The 6,586-nt window shown below is 43.9% G+C and overlaps 1 non-coding gene across 1 annotated transcript; it reads right to left on the bottom strand.

Moving 5' to 3' along the window:
* Positions 1-432: 432 nt before the first annotated feature.
* On the bottom strand, positions 433-575 carry LOC119933741. Its single transcript, XR_005452619.1, has one exon. It is a non-coding gene; the product is annotated as a small nucleolar RNA SNORA7 (small nucleolar RNA).
* Positions 576-6,586: the final 6,011 nt, after the last annotated feature.

Genomic DNA, 6,586 nt, shown 5'->3' with positions numbered 1-6,586 from the left:
ATTTTTATAGAGAAGCACAACCATGATAATCAAGGGAATGGATAAGCTTCTTTTACAGGCCAGATGCTTCAGTGTGAAAAGATGCAGGATGGTAGGGGACATGATTCATTCCTTAGGTGCAGAGAACAAATTGCTTCTTTGTTTTATACTTCTCAAGTGGATTGCACCCTGTAAGCATTCAATAAATAGCATTAATGCTTCCACTAGTCTTGTCTTATGCTGTTGAGTCATCTGTGATCCATAGCGATGCCATGGGCACATCTCTCCCAGAACACACCACCTCCATCAGCAATCACTCTGGTAGTGTATCCACAGAGTTTTCTTAGTAAAAATATGGAAGTGGTTTACCATTGCCTCCTTCTGCACAGTAAACCTGATTCTCCACCCTCTACTCTCTCCCACGCCACTGCTGCCCAGCACAGGTGAGGTTTGACTTGTAGCAGATTGCCTTCCATTTGCTAGCCACTGGCCAAGCTAGGAATGGAATGGAATGGACAGACCTCTGCTCAACTCTTCCTCCCATAGTCGAGACTGGTAGAGTCCTGGAAACTCTCCAGGTGTGACACTGAGAGGGCCCACCACTTAGAACTACTATATAACTGAATCCTACCAAATCATGAAGGATGTAAATAGGAAGAACAAGAAATTAAGACACCCACTGAAATTTGAGGAAAGTAGGTCCATGTCTCCACATGCAGTTAGTAAATATGGTATTTCTTGCCAGAGGTATATAATATCAGGAGATTCCGGAGAGGTTTGGAAAATAGCAGTCCATAATGAGTTAGTAGATGGAAGGTTACAGTTGTAAAAGGAGACATTAATGATATTAGATGGTACATGCTTAAAAATATAAGGGTATGTAGAGGGGAAAACCTTTGAAGAGTTGTCATTGATGGAGGTGGAATACTATGATGGGTAAACATTTCTCGTAATTTTTCATTCTTCTCGGAAATCTCAGAAACTACCTCTCACTAAGCCTTTAGAAACCCAAGATGAAAAAGATGTCTGTTTGTTTTTTTCACAATTATGTGGTTTCCCCCAAAGTAACCACCCACTGAATTTAGTTTAAATTTGGCTTGTCAATTATATCTTAGTAGGGAATTACTGGTTTGTTTGGGGTTTAGTAGAACTCTTGTTTTCTGAAGAAGTGATGTGAGAGTGCATAGAATTTAGCCTTCTTAAATATTCTACACTTCAAGATTAGTCCCTTCCTGGGATATTGCTCTCTGGCTGATAGTAAATCTGGGACCTTGTTCTTTGGATGATATTAAATTGTTTCAATAATGTTCCTTATCTCATCCCTCTTCAAGGTTTTACTCTCTGAACACTTCTGTGTTAATAGTCTTACCCAAGTTCTTATTCTAGTACTTCTCCCTGGAATCAGAACTGGCCTGATATTTATTTTTTTCATGTTACACAAAATTCACATTTCACACTTTGACTTAGAGTGGGTATCTTCAGTGCTTTTGCCACATTCATTCATTCATTTATTCAATCATATTTATTGAGTGTTTACCATGTGCAAAGCACTGCACTGAACTTTGTGTGGAGTATATACTGTATAACAATAAACAGAAACATTTCCTACCCAAAATGAGCTCACATACTAGACAGGGAGAGAGACATTAATACAAGTAAATAAATTACAGTTATATATATAAGTGTCATGGGGCTGGGAGCAGGGATTAATGAAGGGAGCAAGTCAGGGTGCCATAGAAGGGAGTGGGAGAAAAGGAGAGGAGGGGTTGGACAGGGAAGCCTTCTCAGAGGAGATGTACCTTCAATAAGACTTTGAATAGGAGGAGAGCTGTCTGTCTGATATGTGGAGGGAGGGCATTCCAGGCCATGGGCCAGATGTGGATAAGAGGTGGGTGGCAAGATTGATTAGATCGAGGTGCAGTGATAAGGTTAGCATTAGATGAAAAAAGTGTGTGGGCTGGGTTGTAGTAGGAGACTAATGAGGTAACACAGGAGGAGACAAGATGATTGAGTTCTTTAAAGCCGATGGTGAGAATTTTTTGTTTGATGCAGAGGTGGATGGGCAACAACTGGAGTTTTTTGAGTAGTGGGGAAACATGAAGAGTGGAGTATGGACTGGAGTGGAGAGACACAGGGAGGCAGGGAGGTTAGCAAGGAGGCTGATACAGTAATCAATGTGGGATAGGATAAGGGTTTGCATTAACATGGTAGCAGTTTGGATGGAGAGCAAGGGATGGATTTTAGCGATGTTGTGAAGGTAGAACTGACAGGATTTAGTGATGGTTTGAATATGAGAGACAGGAGTTAAGAATAATGCTAGTTACGGGTTTGTGAGACAGGAAGGATGGTGGTTATATATACAGTGATGGGAAGGTGAGTGGGAGAACAGGTTTTGGGTGGGAAGATACGTTAATTTTAACCACATTAAGTGCGAGGTGGTGAGAGGACATCCAAGTAGAAATATCTTGGAGGAAAGAGAAAATGTGAGACTACAGAGAGGAAAGAGATCAGGGCTGGAGTTGAAGTTTTGGGCCTCATCCTCATAGAGGTGATGGTTTAAGCCATGTGAGCGAATGAGTTCTCCAGTGGAGTGGTTGTAGATGGAGTCCATGAAACAGACTGAGAATGAGCAGCCAGAGAGGTAAGAGGAGAATCAGAGGAGCACAGTGTCATTGAAGGCAAGTTTGGATAACGTTTCTGGAAGAAGGGGGTGGTTGACAGTGTTGAAAGCAGCTGAAGAGGTCAAGGAGGATTAGCATGGAGCATAGGCTGTTGAATTTGGCAAGAAGAAGATCACTGGTGACCTTTGAGAGACTGGTTTCAGTGGAGTGAAGGAGGTGGAGATGGAAACCAGATTGGAGGGGGTCAAGGAGAGAATTAAAGGAGAGGAATTTGAAAGAATGGTGTAGACAGCTCACTCAAGGAGTTGGTGGAGGAATGGTAGGAGGAAGATAGGGTTATACCTGGAGGGAGCTGTTGGGTCAAGAGAGGGTTTTTTTTAGCATAGGGGAGACATGAGTATGTTTGAAGCAAGGGGAAGAAGCCAATGGAGAGTGAACAGTTGAAGATGGCTGTTAAGGAAAGAAGGGAGAGGTTTTAATAAGGTGCGAAGGAATGGGGTTGGATGTGCAGGTGGAGCGGGTGGATTTTGAGAGGAAGCAGAAGAGCTCCTCTAGAAATACTGCTGGGAAAGATGTGATGGTTGAAGAAGGGGCAGGAGGGACTGGAGATGGACACGGGGGATTTCAGGGAAATCATGCCTGATAGTGTCAATTTCTTAATAAAATAGATGGCCATGTCATTCAATCAATCAATCAATCAATCAATCGTATTTATTGAGCGCTTACTATGTGCAGAGCACTGTACTAAGCGCTTGGGAAGTACAAATTGGCAACACATAGAGACAGTCCCTACCCAACAGTGGACTCACAGTCTAAAAGGGGGAGACAGAGAACAGAACCAAACATACCAACAAAATAAAATAAATAGGATAGAAATGTACAAGTAAAATAAATAAATAAATAAATAAATAGAGTAATAAATATGTACAACCATATATACATATATACAGGTGCTGTGGGGAAGGGAAGGAGGTAAGATGGGGGGATGGAGAGGGGGACGAGGGGGAAAGGAAGGAAGGGGCTCAGTCTGGGAAGGCCTCCTGGAGGAGGTGAGCTCTCAGTAGGGCCTTGAAGGGAGGAAGAGAGCTAGCTTGGCGGAGGGGAAGAGGGAGGGCATTCCAGGCCCGGGGGATGACGTGGGCCGGGGGTCGACGGCGGGACAGGCTAGAACGAGGTACAGTGAGGAGATTAGCGGTAGAGGAGCAGAGGTTGCGGGCTGGGCAGTAGAAGGAGAGAAGGGAGGTGAGGTAGGAGGGGGCGAGGTGATGGAGAGCCTTGAAGCCCAGGGTGAGGAGTTTCTGCCTGATGCGCAGATTGATTGGTAGCCACTGGAGATTTTTGAGGAGGGGAGTGATATGCCCAGAGCGTTTCTGGACAAAGATAATCCGGGCAGCAGCATGAAGTATGGATTGAAGTGGAGAGAGACACGAGGATGGGAGATCAGAGAGAAGGCTGGTGCAGTAGTCCAGACGGGATAGGATGAGAGCTTGAATGAGCAGGGTAGCAGTTTGGATGGAGAGGAAAGGGCGGATCTTGGCAATGTTGCGGAGCTGAGACCGGCAGGTTTTGGTGACGGCTTGGATGTGAGGGGTGAATGAGAGAGCGGAGTCGAGGATGACACCAAGGTTGCGGGCTTGTGAGACGGGAAGGATGGTAGTGCCGTCAACAGAGATGGGAAAGTCAGGGAGAGGACAAGGTTTGGGAGGGAAGACAAGGAGCTCAGTCTTCGCCATGTTGAGCTTTAGGTGGCGGGCGGACATCCAGATGGAGATGTCCTGAAGGCAGGAGGAGATGCGAGCCTGGAGGGAGGGGGAGAGAGCAGGGGCAGAGATGTAGATCTGGGTGTCATCAGCGTAGAGATGACAGTTGAAGCCGTGGGAGCGAATGAGGTCACCAAGGGAGTGAGTGTAGATTGAGAACAGAAGGGGACCAAGCACTGAACCTTGGGGAACCCCCACAGTAAGAGGATGGGAGGGGGAGGAGGAGCCTGCAAAAGAGACTGAGAAAGAACGACCGGAGAGATAAGAGGAGAACCAGGAGAGGACGGAGTCTGTGAAGCCAAGGTCAGATAGCGTGTTGAGGAGAAAGGGGTGGTCCACAGTGTAAAAGGCAGCTGAGAGGTCGAGGAGGATTAGGACAGAATATGAGCCGTTGGATTTGGCAAGCAGGAGGTCAAGGGATCGTGAAGCCAGGGGGACAGGGTGTTTGAGGAAGGGTAAAACATGTGGAAGAGAATGAAGGGCAAGAAGAAGTATAGAAAAGTATAGAAAAATGATTTTTCCAGGCAGAAGAGAGGGCAGAGTTAAAGCATGCAAAGATAAACTTGAAGTGGATGAAGTCAGCCTGACAGCTAAATTTCTGCCAGAAGTGCTTTGCAGCTCATGCACAGGAGCAAAGAAAGCAGACTGTGGAAGTGAACCAGGGCTGTGGGCTAGTGATATGAGGTAGACAAAGGGGTAGGGGATGGAGTGAGTTGAGTTCAGTAGAAAAGGTGATGTTGAGAGCATCAATTTGGTAACCAAGGGAAGGTAGTTTGGGTACGGAGGCTAAGTGGAGCATAATGAGTTGAAAAAAAAGTATGGGGTCAAAAAATCAGAGGTCTCTGGAGGCGGGATGGTGCACATTTATGGGGAGAAGATGAGTGGGAGATGAGGAGGTTGTGGTCACATAGAGGAATTTCAGAATTGGTGAGAATAGAGATTCTGCAGTGGTTAGAGATGATGAGATCGAGTATGTGTCCAATTTAGTGAGTGGGTGAGGTGGAGCAGTGATAGAAGGCAGACAGTGGAAGGGTCATCAGGAATATCTATGTGGATATTGATGTTGCCAAGTATCAATGTAGGCATGGAGGAAGAAGGAATATGAGAAAGGGATCAAAGTGGTTAACATATGGTTAACAAAACAATAAAGCAAATGTCAGATTTGTTACTTACAGCAGGGTCACCCAATCAAAAACAAAGGGCATGGATTTTATGATAGAAAAATTTAGTCTTTGGAGGTGACTTGCTAATCTTTGTCAAAATTTCATGACACAATTAAAGAAATGAATGTAAAACCACAAGGAGTTTAAGTCAAAAATACAATTACTAAGTGCCAACTATATAGTGAACTCTGTACTAAGTGCTTGGGAGAATAAAATGTCATAATCCCTTCTATTGAGCATCTACAAAAGCCTGAATCACAAATATTAGAATTAGTGAATGATTTAAGGAAAAGAACAAACAATAGAGTGAATGTTAGAACCCTTCCAAGTCATAATTCATTTATTGGCAAATAACGTTTTTCATAGCTGGTATTTAGTCAGCAGTACGTGAATGGCTACCATGTTCAGAGCAGCGTATCAGTGTTATGGACATTAGGTTTCAATTGACCTGTAAAGGAAGTAATATTATCTCAGAATCAATTAGACGACAGGCAAGGGTAAGAAAAAGTAGTGAGAATCTGAAGTCCATCAGTGAATTGTTACCTGGAGTTAAAAATCCAAAGATGTCAGTCCAGAATTAACACAAGTTGGATCGGCATTTCCCGCTTTCTTAAAGAGGCTGAGATAGTGCATTTTCCCATGGAACCTCTGCTCTCAAAGGCTTCCCACAATTACCAGTTGCTTACCTCATTTCAGGAAGAATTCATGTGTGGATCAAACTTTAGAGACAAGGGTCACCTACTAGGAAACAGCATTCCTTACCATGTCAGTGCTGCAGCTACTCCTTTCATTGGAAGTATAAACTCTGATGCCCTCTGGTGCATTTCTTTCATTTGTGTGCCATTTTTCAAGATTGAAAGAAAAATCTAAGAAAAATGTGGCTGAAGATCTCCCTTGATTTTTTTTTTTTTGCTCTATTTTAGATAAGGCAGCAGTTTAGTGATTGGGTTGAGTTCAGTGATTAAAATAGTTAGAACTCTTCTAAGAAGCTCAGAGTACTTAACAGTCTTTATCCAATTGATTCTTTCAGCATCCCTACGAGAGTTGTAGGGCTGCAGTATTT

The sequence above is a fragment of the Tachyglossus aculeatus genome, chromosome 1, assembly GCF_015852505.1.
Source record: "Tachyglossus aculeatus isolate mTacAcu1 chromosome 1, mTacAcu1.pri, whole genome shotgun sequence".
Classification (NCBI taxonomy): Eukaryota; Metazoa; Chordata; class Mammalia; order Monotremata; family Tachyglossidae; genus Tachyglossus; species Tachyglossus aculeatus.
This window is presented reverse-complemented; position numbering and strand designations above follow the sequence as displayed.